This window comes from Pelmatolapia mariae, linkage group LG20 (genome assembly GCF_036321145.2).
Source record: "Pelmatolapia mariae isolate MD_Pm_ZW linkage group LG20, Pm_UMD_F_2, whole genome shotgun sequence".
Lineage (NCBI taxonomy): Eukaryota > Metazoa > Chordata > Actinopteri > Cichliformes > Cichlidae > Pelmatolapia > Pelmatolapia mariae.
The window spans coordinates 18,965,995-18,980,597 of record NC_086244.1 but is presented as its reverse complement, the minus strand read 5'-3'; the positions used below and the strand labels follow the sequence as shown (position 1 = coordinate 18,980,597).

The 14,603-nt window shown below is 39.9% G+C and overlaps 1 protein-coding gene across 3 annotated transcripts in view; it reads left to right on the top strand.

The window, feature by feature from the left end:
• The first annotated feature begins 1,464 nt into the window (after positions 1-1,464).
• LOC134618727 (metabotropic glutamate receptor 4-like) overlaps positions 1,465-14,603 on the top strand; it is a 188,561-nt gene continuing 175,422 nt past the window's right edge. For 2 of the 3 annotated variants that reach the window (XM_063464271.1, XM_063464273.1), the window contains exons 1-2: positions 1,465-1,940; positions 10,737-10,794. The gene's annotated coding sequence lies outside the window, so the exon portion shown is untranslated. The remainder of the gene's footprint in view (positions 1,941-10,736; positions 10,795-14,603) is intronic. The other variant, XM_063464272.1, reaches the window with a different exon arrangement.

The window sequence follows — 14,603 nt, the reverse complement described above, 5'->3', positions numbered from 1 at the left end:
AATGACTGAAAGGTCCATTAAATGAATGGAAACAATCAGCCACCCAGTACATTGCTGTGAATGTTAGTAAGTCATTTAGTAGCCAAAATAAACTATCAATTATTAATAAATTCTTGAATAACCCTCTTCTAGACTAAAAAATTCAGACCAGCTGACCATTTCAAGTTTTGAAAGAGGATTTTCCTCATTAAGTCATTATTGAACATTAAGCTTAACTTACACGTGGATATTTACTCGTGCAAAGCGGGCAAATCATGTTTTTAAGCTCACGACCCCTAAAAAGTATAACTCTAATACTGGAAGTTCTCTGACAGACACAACAAACCGAACCAAAATTAAAGTCCAGTTTGTGACTGAAGCAGCTCGATCTCCTCTGTTCTTTCATTAATGAGAGAGAGAACGGTGCAGCTGATTAGACTGATGAATCGATAACTGCACGGTAATGACAAAACTTATAAAGAAAAGCGATTCCAACAAGCAAAAGGATCCTTCCCAGGGGAGGGTCCGAAGTAATCACTGAACATAAAAGTCCAGAGCAAGGCGTGTGAGTGCGCAAGATTGCGTGCTTGTGCGCGTGGTGGGATGGCAGCATAAAAAAATGGAGACTGTGATTAAAAACTTTAAAGATTCCTCAAGTGCTCAAAAAGACAAACAAATAGCGCCAAGGAGCGACGGCAGTGGAGCTTAATATGCGCTAGTCGGCGCCTTAAGAATGAAATTTAATGCCTGCGTGTTGCATGTGAATTCAGGCAACGGTGCACTCAGAGGAAGACGGAGTGACTTAAACCTGGAAGGAAGCCCACCCTGCACAGGTTTGCTTAACGCGGTGTATCCACGAGCAACAATCATGTCCACAGAGAGTCTGAAATGGCGATAACGCACACAAATATGCTTCCACTGCTGCAAGCATCGCGCATACTTTTGTTGTGTGTATGTGTGTGTGTGTGTGAGGATGAGATGCGTCACAGCCTTACAGTAAATAATCTCACCCTAGCAGACGCCAGCAGCAGGGAGAGCCAGCGGGGCTTCCAGTGAGGAAAGTGTGATGCAAATACACGAGAGCGCAGTTACAGTTTTACGCCTAAATCTTTGCAACAGGAGACTGACAGCAGGGATGGAGACAGATCTTTTTAAATCACCTGCTCACGCATCATCCAGGTGCATTTGAGAAACGGCACAACTCTTGACATAAGTTGTCAGCTGCTTAAATCGAGCGCACAAGGACTCTTTTCAACCTGAAATCCTCCTCCTCTTTTCTCTGCTCCAATTAAGTGTCCACCTCGGGGGTTTGACTTATTGATCCGTTTTTCTTTAAATGCAGCTGATTTCAGTTCAATTGATCAAGCAACGGTTTCACTCACTCACTCAGTCCCTGTCCCTCCCCCACCACTCCCCCCCCTGTCGCTTTTTGCGTTGCCAATAGTGTCAGTGCTTGACAACGTTTTGTTGAAGCGCTTAAAAAAAGATAGAGGAGAGATAATTTTCAGTCGTGCGCGGTGGGAGGGGAGATTTGTGCAGTCAAACAGAAGAAGCAGTAGACGAAGAGGAGAAAAAAAGTAGGAAATCTCTGCAACCTCTGGAGTCTCATTCAGCACCGCTCGCTCCTGGACAGCGTCTGAGCGGCGGAGTTGATCGAGAAACAGGGGATTTGTTCAAACATCCAATCTGGGAGTAACACTGCATTTAAACGGGGCGCTTAATTTTCTTCACGACTTACAATCCACATTGGCATGTTCACTTCCCACACCTGTCATGCTCTTCTTTTGAATTGAATCTGTGCGGCAAGCAGCGTTTCAATAGCGAGGGAGTCCAGAACTGACTGGAGCTGGTGCCGCCAAACAAAGACGCTGGAAGAAAAAGAAAGAAACCTGGACGGCATCACAGCTCGCAGAAGTTCTTCTCCTCCACTTTGGGCTCACTTGTATCAGGAAGATTTAAAGGTAACCAGTATTCTTTTCTTTTACACTCTTATACTGGCGTCAGCGAGCTTTAGGAGTGGTATGACAGCCAAGCATCCCAGAGTTACGCAGCTGTGTTGTGGTTTCTGCCTGTGAGAGTATGCTGCACAAACAGTCTAACCTATTAAGCTACTTAATTGGCATCTTGGTGTGCTTTGGAAAAGAAAACACACCAACAATTAAGGCAGTCGTATCTTGTTTCATTGCCTTTTGACTAAACCCAATATCAAATAGTGACTTTACAAATCTCCTGGTGTGTATGCGTGCATTGCAAGATTTAGTCCTGTTTTGGGGAGGCCGTGGTCTTTGTCTGGTCACATACTCAACAGATGAATCACATTTGCTGAAAGGCTTTTGGAGGAAGAACGAAGCTGGTGGTAGTCGTGGAGCTGATGGGGGGGGGGGGGCTTGGCAGTACAATGAAGCCCTTCATCAGCTGTATCTATAGGAGCTCCCGCTGCAAACCCCTATCTCTTTTCCGCTCCATTTGGCTAGATCCTTGCAGAAACAAATCGGCGAAGTCTATAGGAGTAATCAGTGAACACACAAGGTAATCTTAAAGTAATGTATTCATTTAAGATAGATATGAAGATGCTGCTAATGACAAATATGCCAGCTTTTACATGGTTGTCTGGAAGAATAGGTGCCAATCCATCTTTGCATTTAATTATTTTCAAGTGAGACTTGACGCTCTGGTGGGTGATGGTGACGCCTCTCTGATAGGCTAATGCACCTCTGTTGGAGAATGCATTGATTAGAGCTCACGTTTCTGCTACTCGCAGGTTATACATGATGGTTGTTTCATTATGTCGAAACAAAGTATACATTGATTTCTTGAAGATTTTCTTCAATTTAAGTGATAAGAAGTGCAATTTCCCTCTAGATTGATAAAAAAATAAGAAGAAAATCTGCTTAAACACTGTTCTGATATGAAGGGTATTATTTTATCCTTTTATTTTGTTCCACACAGAGGTTTTAATGGATGTGCTCTGTTTCCACTTTCTTTTTAATTTTTATGACAGTCTGGCTTTTGCAGGTTTATTAGGTTCCACTCTAAATCTCTCCAGAGCCTAACCTCCTCATCTACTTCAAATGCCTCACTGGATTTCAATTAGTGAGAATGATTTAATTTGAGCTGATACTCTTCAAAACTCACACAAAATGTGAAAGGCATGTGGTAGCAAATGACAACAATAAAAATGACTTGGTATTTGCACACGGTTGGTCTTTAAAGACCAATTAGATGCTCCTTAAGCACTTCTTGAATCGGCTGGAAACACGCAGACATGTTCCACCGAGCCTATAAAATTGAAACTGAAGCATTTAATGTATTTTTATATATTTTTTAAAGGCATATGGGTCTTTGAAATACCCATCAGAACCGTTAACAGCAACAACTCTTTGCCTTTTTTTAAATTCAAATATTCATTGAGACAGAAATCTGACTCTCTGGATCTTTGCTGCACTAGTTCTCCATCTAGTCGACAGTTTGAGTAATATTTCACTGTCTACAGTGTATATTTCAATCAGTAGTCACAGTACATGTACAACAGTTATTATTATAAGAAGAAAAATTTGTTTTCTCAGCCTTCACAGTTCTTATTTATGTGCAACTGTGGAAAAATGAATTGTGGTATGAAGTCAGGTGGAATTTTAGATTTATTATAGTATAAACAAAAACAGAAATGGTGAATTTTTTGGAAAGATCAAGTCTTACCGACAAACGCACCAGAGTATTTGCCCAACAGGAGTTTTTAATGTGCTAATCTTAAATCCCAACAAGTCACACTAACATCCACAAGTGGGGACAAAGATTTTTGACCTCCCGTTTTTGTTTTCATGTGTTTTTGGCCTTAATCAGAACATAAAGTATTAAAGAGCCATCCTGGCTTTCTGAATGTTTGACCGGTATTATCGACTGTGCTGGGGTTACCATTTGGCTTTGGTACTTTTAAAGACAATAATATCAAATTGTCTTTATCATAACAAAGACAATAGGATTTAAATAAAGTGCACTTCTTCAAACACGTGTCATAATTTTCCCAAAGACCTGACCCCAGAATGTGCAAAGATGACCATTTACTGACCCTGAACTGAACCCTGTGAAGCTGTGCAGCACCCCTATTAAGATCTACTGATTAAAGGTTTACATTAGTTCAGAATTCACTGTTCAAGTTAGGGGTTACCAATCAGATGTGAAATTTTAATGCAACCTAAGAAGAAGTGCCGTGCCAGAGGCCAACCCCAGCGAAAGAACAATTCCTTCACACGTTTGGCAGTTTAAAAAAGCTTGCTTTCCAAATAAAAAAAGAAAAAAAAAAATCTAAAAACATCTATATTTTTTACACTTCACTTTCAGAGTATACATGTTTAATGGTGCGAGACAACATCCAGTATTTCCACTCATTAACACACAGAAACCCCTCTAATTTAGATCGAAATCCCAGAGAAGCTCGACTAAAAAGCTCACTGGTTAAATAAAACCTGTTAGTTTTAAACTTTACATCCAAATGGGCTTTCTTGTACTTTAAGTGTTTCAGACCTGATAATGTTGCCTTTATACCCAGAAAATCATCCAGGACATGTTTACTGTCATTTCCCTCATCTTATGTATTTAATTTTTCATGCTGCTAGGAGTTAGCATGACATTAGAGGAACAGGGCAGAGAAAATCATTTTCCTCACTGGCTTCTCTTCCTTTTCCTTTTCACACTGTGCTGAAAGCAAGCGCATACGTCAGCGCTGAAATTCACATCCAGCAGTGCATAGAGACCGACAGACAAGATGAGGCAGGCAGACAACGCTTCTCTCTGCCTGTTGGAAGACTTTTAGATATCCATTTCACTGTTGTTCCTTATCACTGCTTCTTGATCACGGAGTGTCTACATTCTGGATCACCTCCTCTGCTTTTCCTCCTGGCTGTCCATCTGTTCATCGGGGGGCCGTCTGTGTGGCCTCGCTGTGCTGACCACAGTCTGATGATCTCCAAAACAACAGCAGAGCCATTCCTCACACATTCCTATTTTCTAAACTGCTGCTTCTTCTTCTCTACGATCCTTTAACAAGCTTTCTGGTTTTCGAAAGTCTCATTTCTTCCACGTGTGTCTTGTCTGGTAAAAAATTGTTTTGTCGCAAGCTTTGCGTACTTTTCTTGATGATATTTTATAGTCCAGGTGCTCTTGTGTAAAACCACCATGCTATAAGTAAACTGTCTTTTCACAGAATGTGTGCGTAAGAGCTATAACCCGCCTACAGTTGGAACATCTTCATTAGAAGCCTGTTGACACTAATCAGGGATGACAGCCACTGACACTCTGGTTAATTTACAAGATTTACAACACAAACAATAAAGGAAATAATCTTTCCATTCCAGCAAGCGTGTTTTTCATAATGGAGACGTATTTGACAAGGCGTCGAATTAATCTTTGTTCTTATCAAATGTTGTAATGCCACTTGCTGGCCTCAGCAAAACTGGCTTCAAACTGCAGTTTAAACCGATGCTTAGATTTGTTCCCCTTGACAGGAGGAACTCATTCAAATAAGTCAAGAGCATAATGGATCCATATCACAACGCACTTGTTATGACTCAGACAACAGGGTTTCGATTTAGCCTTCAGAGTCATAAGATGAAGAATTACTCATGATCCAACTTAAACGCAGAGTCATCAAGGTCTTTTTAAAAAATATATCAGTTAAGTTGATTAAAGTTGCAAGAAAACATTCACAAACTCTTTGGACTGATCATGGATTCAGCACTAATTATTCTGAAAATGTGTTATGATCCTTATGTCACCATTATTGCTGAACAAAGCGTAAAAACACACAAACAGCGGTCCCTTTCATGTCTTTGTGGAACACTGAATAACAATTAATAGTATAATACATGTGTTTTAATAACACTGTTCTAATAAATTGATAAGTAATTCTCAACAATAATGGCTGTTTTTGTTTTTTATTTGAAAAATAACTGCTCACTTTGAATTTAATGAAAGCCACACAGTTAAAAACTGTTGGAACGGAGGTGTGTTTCCTCTGCATGGTATCACCTTCTTTTCCAAGACTCTGCGGAGACCAATTATTGTAGTTCTGAAACCAAAAATGTTTTTCTTTTGCTTAAAGTGGGATTTTTAACTTCTCAAAACTTTTGGACTCCTCTCTCATATTTTTCTTTCTCCCTCCCTTGTATTCCCTTTTAGCCTATATTTTACGCAACTTCTATGAAACTAGGGCTGCAAATGGTTTCGTCACACTCATGTTTTCCAAGTAGGACATGGTGCTGTTCCTTGGGCATCAGTTATGATGTATAATTGACAGATTTGTTGATTAGTGTTGGATTAAAGTGTAATTTCACGGGGGAAGATTTGGCTGAGTTTTTCACAGCATATTCCAAACACCTAAATCCAATTCACAGAAATAAAGGACAGACAAAGATTAGGACACGCTCTAAACTGAAAGTAAAAAGAAGCTACTTTTGGCTGCTCACTTATTCAAGAGGGGTCATCACAGCAGGTAGCTGTGCATGTTTGATTTGGCAGAGTTTTCTGCAGGATGCCCTTCCTGAGGTGTCTCCCCCTGGGATCGAACTGGGCATCTTTCACTTGTTAGGCAAACTGTAAGCGATAGCGTTAAATTAACCAAGCATCTAGAACATCTCATATTTAGCTGTTATGACTACAGATTTAGGTGGATGCTATAATTAATCAGGTTGTTGACACCAAAAAATAAATATGTCTATTTCCTCATTTTAGCCGCACACACACAATCTACAGTTAGCGGTTATAACATGCAACTGTTCCGATGTGTCGTCAGGACATCATTTGTCAGTGCTTTTCACAACATTTACAATTCACTGTTTAGGAAATGACCCGTCACTGTAAAGAAATAAATCTGTTTAAGTAACTGACACCAACTCACATGCACATGGAAATCATTCTGACTGAAGATTTGCAGTCTCGCGTTTACATGCACTGACACACATAATTGGGACAGTGTGATGCGCACAAATGATGTACAGATCCTGCATTTGTTTAACCTTAAAGGCTGTCTTGTCTCGTCTTCATCATTTTATTTGTGTAGCTGCTGTTATTATTCATCCATACATTTTCTTAGCTGTTCCAGTCAGAGTCATGGAAGGGCTGGAGTCAATCCCATGACTTGCTGATATGGTGCACGAAGCAGGGTACAGTGTAGAAATGTAACATGCCTCACACAGGCAGGATTTCACACATACATAATGAACCACTCCTTGGCAAATATAAGTAGCTCTACTTTGTGACAAATAAACAATGGAGCACTAATCACCTACTTCTTCTGAGTGTATCCTATCTCGTGGTTAGACACCTGCTCCCCCATGTTGGAGAGAGTTATGTTCATGGTGTTAATAATTATGTTCAGCAGCCCCAGTAAACTCGATGCAGCAGATGAGGTGCTTCTTCACTAGGTGCAGGTTCTGGCTAAAATGGTATTCCAGCTCACATCAGATCTTTAAAGCAGCAGACCTACTGTCACCAAATGCCATCCAAGATAGTTCATTTGGAATTCGTCTGACCGAGGGGTGAGAGACTCTTTGGAGTGCCACAACGACCAAGCTTGTTGGAGGGTAAATATGAGAAAGAAAGTGTCAGCTTCCTCAGACAGATAAAAAAAAAATTATATTCATACCTGGGTGGGCATTAATATAACTGGGTGGTACCCCCAGTTAAAATCTTGTTTGGCTATGTAAGCCTAGCTATAAAGGTTTGGCAAAAGTTTTGTGACTTATAAGACACCCTCAGTAAGGAAATATGGATGTTTGCATTGATATTTACAAAAGTCTCTTCTGTAATCTGCCCAACTACACAAGAGCTCATTCCTGTAGTTTGAATACCAAAACTTTGTCAGCTGGGTTTTTGGAGGTCGTGGAATGAGCACCAGCCATAAAAGTAGCAAAAGCTACACGTTTTAAAAGGAAAACATATTTATGTGTTTGTACCCTTAACGTGTGAGCGGAGCGGAAGATAAACAGGTATACTCGAGCTTCCAGGCAGTGACCAATTTGCATATTTATAGATCTGTGCATACTAAAAGAGGGAAAGGCGTGGAATTACATCTAAGCCATTTGAAAGCATCACGGGATAATTTTGATTGAAATAAAAAAAACCTTCTAAATATGTATTTCTGATGAACAGAGATGAGTTTTTAGGGATTTAATCAGTACCAGGAGAGGAGATTTAGGACCTTAGCCATCTGGGTAATAAAACGCTTGTTTTTAGCTTTGGTAAGATTACATAAAAACCTATGTCAAATGTCAGTGCAAAAAGAAAAACAAACATAATCTAGGGTGCTTAAGTTCAGCATTTTGTTGTACTGTCTATCCGACTTCCTCCTCTGCAGCCTTTGTGTCTTTAGAAAAATAACCCAGTATTATCTCCCTTGCCTTAGACACGAGCAACAGGAAACTATGTCACTAGAATCTAAACAAATGTTATTTTGCTGAGTGAGTGCTACTGTTGTTTTTCTTGGAAGGACAGCGTCAGTAATCAGTTTGTTGTTTGGTGTGAGTAACATTGACAAACCATGTTTTTATTCATGCTCTCCCAGCAGTCAGCATGAATTAAACAAACTTTTAATTGGTTACCTGTTTGGCTGCGTGCGGTGAAGCTGCGCTGTTTTTCAATTTTCAATTTTAGTTTCAATCACAGAGTTCATGGGAATTATTTCATCTTTTCTATTAGGAGCCTTAGTCAGCACTTAACCTGTTGTTTGGTATGATGTCTTCAGGTCATTTGGATCTTCTTGACTTTATTTGCTTAGAGCAGAAATATCAGCTTTAATGGTATTTTGGTTAGGAGTTTTTGTAACACTGGACATGCCGCTTCCTTTTCCACATTCCCTATTTAATTGTATTAGTTCTAACATGCAAGCATAATAGAGGTAAGAGGCTAGTTCACATTCTGTAAAACTTTGACATGGGGTCCAGAGGTTGTGATGCTGCTTGGAGGGTGATTATAACAAGGCTTTTTTCCTTATATGGTTTCATAATCTTTGTTGCATTCAAGACATTAACCGTCTGCTGTGCCCTGTTTTTATGCTCTTAAAAAGGCACACAAGGCTTGTGTTTAATAAGGAGGGCTGCTTCTGCATTTTCATTGATATTCACAATGCGTGAGTTGAGGAATTTTCCCGCTTTCTTTGTCAGTCTGTTGAAGCCTGCCCACTACTCATGAATATGTATGAGCATATTTTAGACTAAAGACTTTTAGTCTACGAACTCCCCCATGAGCCTTAAAAACTAAATTCTTTTGCACCGTCAAACTGATCTTAAACCAAACAATAAAATTAATAAAATCCAAACATAAATGTATTCAGTATAAATGTTCTAGATACAATAAGTCTACAGCAGATGATTGAAGAAATGAGTGGGAAAAATGATCCCCACCCTTTCCATAATACATGACTTCGGGGCCAGTTCCTTTTAGCTGCAACAGACCACTACAGATTAGTCCTTGTTCTGCACACCAGCGCCAGCTAGAAATCTCTTGCCAGCAGCAGTGGGAAGGCTCAGATGAGTTCCTAAATCCTGCAGTCAACAGCCACCCATCTCTATGTGAACTATTCCTGGCCTTGATTACAATTTGTGTGCCACAGTGACTGGCTCCAAAGAAAGAACCACAAGGAGATATTCAATTATGTGCGTAGCGGGGTGGGATGGATGAGCCTTTTGCAGCGACTGAGAACATTCTAAATTCATTTAATGTCAAAAAAGATTTTTAAAAATAGTTCTGATTTTGGCCACTTTTCATGACGTGACAACTTGTTAAGTCATAGCGAATCTCGCAAAAAGATTGCAAAGCAAGCACTAATCCCTTTTGCTCCTGTTCTGTTCTACAGTGAATGCTTATAGATCCACCATTCAGATCAAATTTTCTAATTAGCCTGAAAATGCCTCATAGGAAGGCAGACGTAAAAAGCGCTCATCCTATACCCTACGCTCCTTCAAAGACCAACATAGGTATAATGATAGCAGACAGTGGAAATGATTTATTTGCAATCCCCCGCTCTGCTTGTTTTGCCTAAGTCAAATCTCCACAATCTAATATAAACGAAGCAAGACAGGAAGCTTAGGATAAGTATGAGGCAGCACAGTAGTATTGCTTCTGAGCAAAATGCATTAACATATTGACTTTGCAGAAGTGCATGCAAGCTACCTCGGGTCACAGTTGATTGGCTGGTGCAAATGAGCTCAAGTAAAACATGCAAGCAATCAAAAAAACAAACATGTTGGATGATGTTTTATTCAACGTCTCCCGCACTCTTTGTCAACAGTTCAGCGCAGCAATCATAATTCACTCTTCAACAACATCCACAGAGCTGTGTTTAACAACATTAAACTGTAAAGGGAGGCTGCCATTAGAGGCTTTAGCTGTTTCACTTGTTGTGTTTTGCTTCATAATGGGTCTGTAGGGCTACTATGTGCGCTGCAGGTCCACTTAATGGTGTGTTGATCTTTTAGAAGCCATTAGTCAGAGAATCCTTGTCATTGCCCCTGCCCTTCCTGAATATGACACTTCAGTTCACTGGTAATGAGATGTCTGTATCTACACCAAGTCCTGATTACTAAAGCAGAGGCAGCATAAGGGATACCATGTCAACTAGTCCCAGCTTTCATGTATAGAATTTATGTGTCGGGTAAATTAATTTTTAAAACACACACAAAGAACTGGACCTCCTGATTTTATCTCCTGAAAATAAGAAAAAGAAGAAAGGAATAAGTAAGTAATTTCATTCATGTCTTCTACAGACAATGGTTGGAGATTCAGGCCAGGAGTGTATTCCCTTGCGGACAGCTTCAACATCAGGTAGGCCCAGTTGTTCCTTTTGCTCTACTTCCTAGTCCATTTGGAGGAAGCATGTGCAGCTGGTGCCTTTGTTAACTAGCTGCCCTAACAAGTGCGGTCATGACAATGGTGTGCTTGAGTGTGCTCCATTCAGTAACTCCATCATGCTACTGGGAGACTTCAACGCTCATGTGATCAATGGCATTGAGGCTGGATGGGGTGTGATTGGAAGGAATGGGCTGCCTGATCTGAACCTGAGTGCTGTATTGTTATTGGACTTCTCTACAAACCACAATTCGTCCATAACAAACACCATGTTCAAACGTAAGCATAAGTGCATGTGACACCAAGACACCCGACGTTGCGGATCAATGATCGATTTTACAATTGTATCATCAGATCTGTGGCCATATGTTCTGGACTTCTGGGTAAGAGAGGAGCTGAACTGTCAACTGATCACCACCTGGTGGTGAGTTGGATCAGGTGATGGGGGAGGAGGCTGGAAAGACCTGGCACACCTAAACCTGTAATGAAGGAGTTCTGGGAATGTCTGGCGGAGGCCCTGGTTTGTTTGTCCTTTAAGTATCTTGGGTCTCGTTCATGAGGTTAGGAGAGCAAGAAATTAACAGATGGATTGAAGTTGCGGCTGCAGTGATGTGGACGATATACCGGTTGGTCATGGCGAAGAGTGAGCTGAGCACAAAAGCAAAACTGTCAATTTAGCAGTCAATCTAGGTCCCTACCCTCACCTATGGTCACGAGCTCTGGGTAGTGACCGAAAGAGCAAGATCGCAGATACAAGCGACAGAAATGAGCTTTCTCCAAAGGGTGGCTGGCCTCTCCCTTAGAGATATGGTGAGGAGTTCAGTCATTCAACAGGGGCTTGGAGTAGAGCTGCTCTCTATGTCGAAAGCACCCAGTTGAGTTGGTTCGAGCATATAATTAAGATGCCTAATTGCCTAACATCACATGTAAATATAAAGGAAATATGACGTATTTACTTATACTGTAATAACAGTGCTTAAATGTTTTAAAAAGATGCCCACCTACTGTTTATTTTAGGAAATCCCTTGCATACTACAAGAAGGTCTACAGATTTGTACACAGGTGTGTGTTGCATTTTCAATGGGCTGTTTCATGATTCAAGATACCTGAAATCCATCTGACTTACACACTGTGTCCTGTCTTTGTTTACAGCACAACTTTAATGGGGGCACTGTAGACTCTCCTCAGTCAATACAAACACTATTCCAGACCCCAGCTGCTTCACAACTCAGCAGCATGAAGCTGAACAATGCACACACACAGCTGTGTATCTGTTACCTCTTAAGACATTGCACTGATGTATGATGGAGACTTAGTCTAACTTTAACCCTAACTACAGATAACTTAACTTAACCTTAGCCTAATATGACCCCAGAGGGCATGGCTTCACATTAAAGTTTAATTATCTACACTACTTGCTTTCTTGTTCCTATTATCTGACTGTGCAAACAGATTTAGGTCCCCATAATGTGAGCAATACCCGAAACACACACACACACACACACACACACACACACACACACACACACACACACACACACACACACACACACACACACACACATTCAGTGGTACTGTTAGAATGCCTTGGGCTTTTCTTTTCTGGATGTCTTACCCATGTAGAGAAATATCGGTATGTGGCATGCAGTGCATTTGATATATTTGGGTGTTCCGCTAGATTAAGTACTACTGGTTCCACCAACATACTCGATTGTAAGAATAAAAATATACATTGCCTTTCTGAAAAAACAAACAAGCATAAAAAGGCACATAAAAGGCAAATTCTGTACAAGTTGCTCTAGTTTTGTTTTGGAGGACATACAGTACTCTGCAAAAGTCTTGAGCCACCTTCATTTCTTTATAATACTTCTTCTTTTTTATTCCTTTATAATTTGCTTCTAAGGACACAGACTTGTAATTTTTAAAGCGGTCTTGAGCATTAGTTTTGAAGGTCTTTCAAAGTATTTCTTTCAACATTGGTTGCTTTGTCCATAATTTTCAGTCCAGTCTTTGTACCTGACCATTTTCAGAAGAATGTTTCTTTTTATCTGTTGAACCACTGATGCTGATCTTTCATTAAAGCATAAAAAATTCACCCATCTCAGGGATGTTATCAGTGTTGTGTCTACACATAACAGACAACTTGGCAACGTACCCATTTAAATAGTATCTTTAGACACTTTATTCTTAGCAGCGTTTAGGAAAAAACATATAATTTGCTCTCATTTCTTTCATTGGATCTATGAAAAATGCCAAACATAACACAGTTTGACAGGCATAAAATAGGATTTTTGCACCAACAAGATGATTCCTAAAGAGCTGTTAGCCAAAACCTTGGCATATCTTGGAATGGCATGCCATTAAAAATTTTAGAGAAACCAAAAAAGTAGGTGACAAAAGCAAGTGTCAGGCCTAACAAAGCAAAGACCTGACACAGGACCTGGGAGATGCATCTGACCCTTCAGTTGATCCAGCTATTGTTCGCTGATTCCTGATCGGAAATGGTTTGAGTGGATGGGTGGTTGAGGTATGCCAAATTACACAACAACAAAGTGGCTACAGGTCTTACTGAATTTTAAGTGTTTGGTTCAAATTGACCTCAATATGTATGAAGGAAGGCACAAGAGAGGAGCAACAATGAGTATCTACAGTCGTCTGTATAACATGCTGCCAGTAGAGTAAAAGCATGCTTAGATAGAATTTATATAGAATCTTTTCTTCACAAAGCATCAAGAACTATTTCGAAAAGAAATTACTTCTTAAAGAAATTGAAACAAGAAATTGTTTTTGTAGTTTCATGGCTTTTTGGTTAAAAAAAACCAAACAGACATGAAACCAGTCTTCTCTTTGAATTAAAATGTTCACTTTCTAAAACCCATGTATAAGAAGGTAGGGAAGTCATTATAACATATTTGATATAATCTGAACCAATAATGCACAAAGATCAGGTCTCATAATTGTCAGTTAGGCTTTTACTTGCATATCAATAGTAACCAAGTTCATGTACAGTACAGAAAAGAACTGCTTTTAGCCAAAGTGACATGACTTCTGTTCCTATATGAATCCGTTTTGTGCTGTTTTCACTTGCAGATCTTCAGCTGCCTTTTCCTTGGTATCTCCATTTGAGTCCACAGTCACTTCTTCCTACCTGAACTGAATTAGATATTTAAATGAATGGCTGTATTGGTATTTTGTATATATCTGCATACTAAGAACAACAGTAGAGAACAATGCATTATATTGGAAATTTGAACACTAGGAACAAGTCTGGCTATTTTTTCCCCCCAATTTAAATAATATGCAAAATAGTGCTGACTCTAAGGAACTTTAATTGTGTGAACCAAAGGCCATCTTCCAGGTGTACTGTGTAGGCACTCTTAACTTCCAGTCTTCCATCAAAGCGTCGCACTAAACCCACCTGTACAGACTTGATTCAGACCTTTCTAATGAAATGATCCATCTCTGTCATCAGACTGCTCGTTTCACAATCTATTACACCTTATACATTCATTGCTCTGGTATACATTATATGCCACTGACTTCTGCTGTCCTGCTGCATTGTTTTAATTATGAGGAGGAAGGGGGTTACTGCTGAAACTTCACCAGAAAGTCATTTCATTATTTTCCATTTTATGGATTTTTTTCCATGGAGTTCAGCATGTTTTCCTGGGTAATTTCACCACCTTGTTTGGTGGCCTTCTCTCTGTAGCAGCAATGATAACTAAAGATCAGTGGCTAATGTTTAATGCATATGCATTGGTGAGTTTAGTTTTCTCTGATGTTAA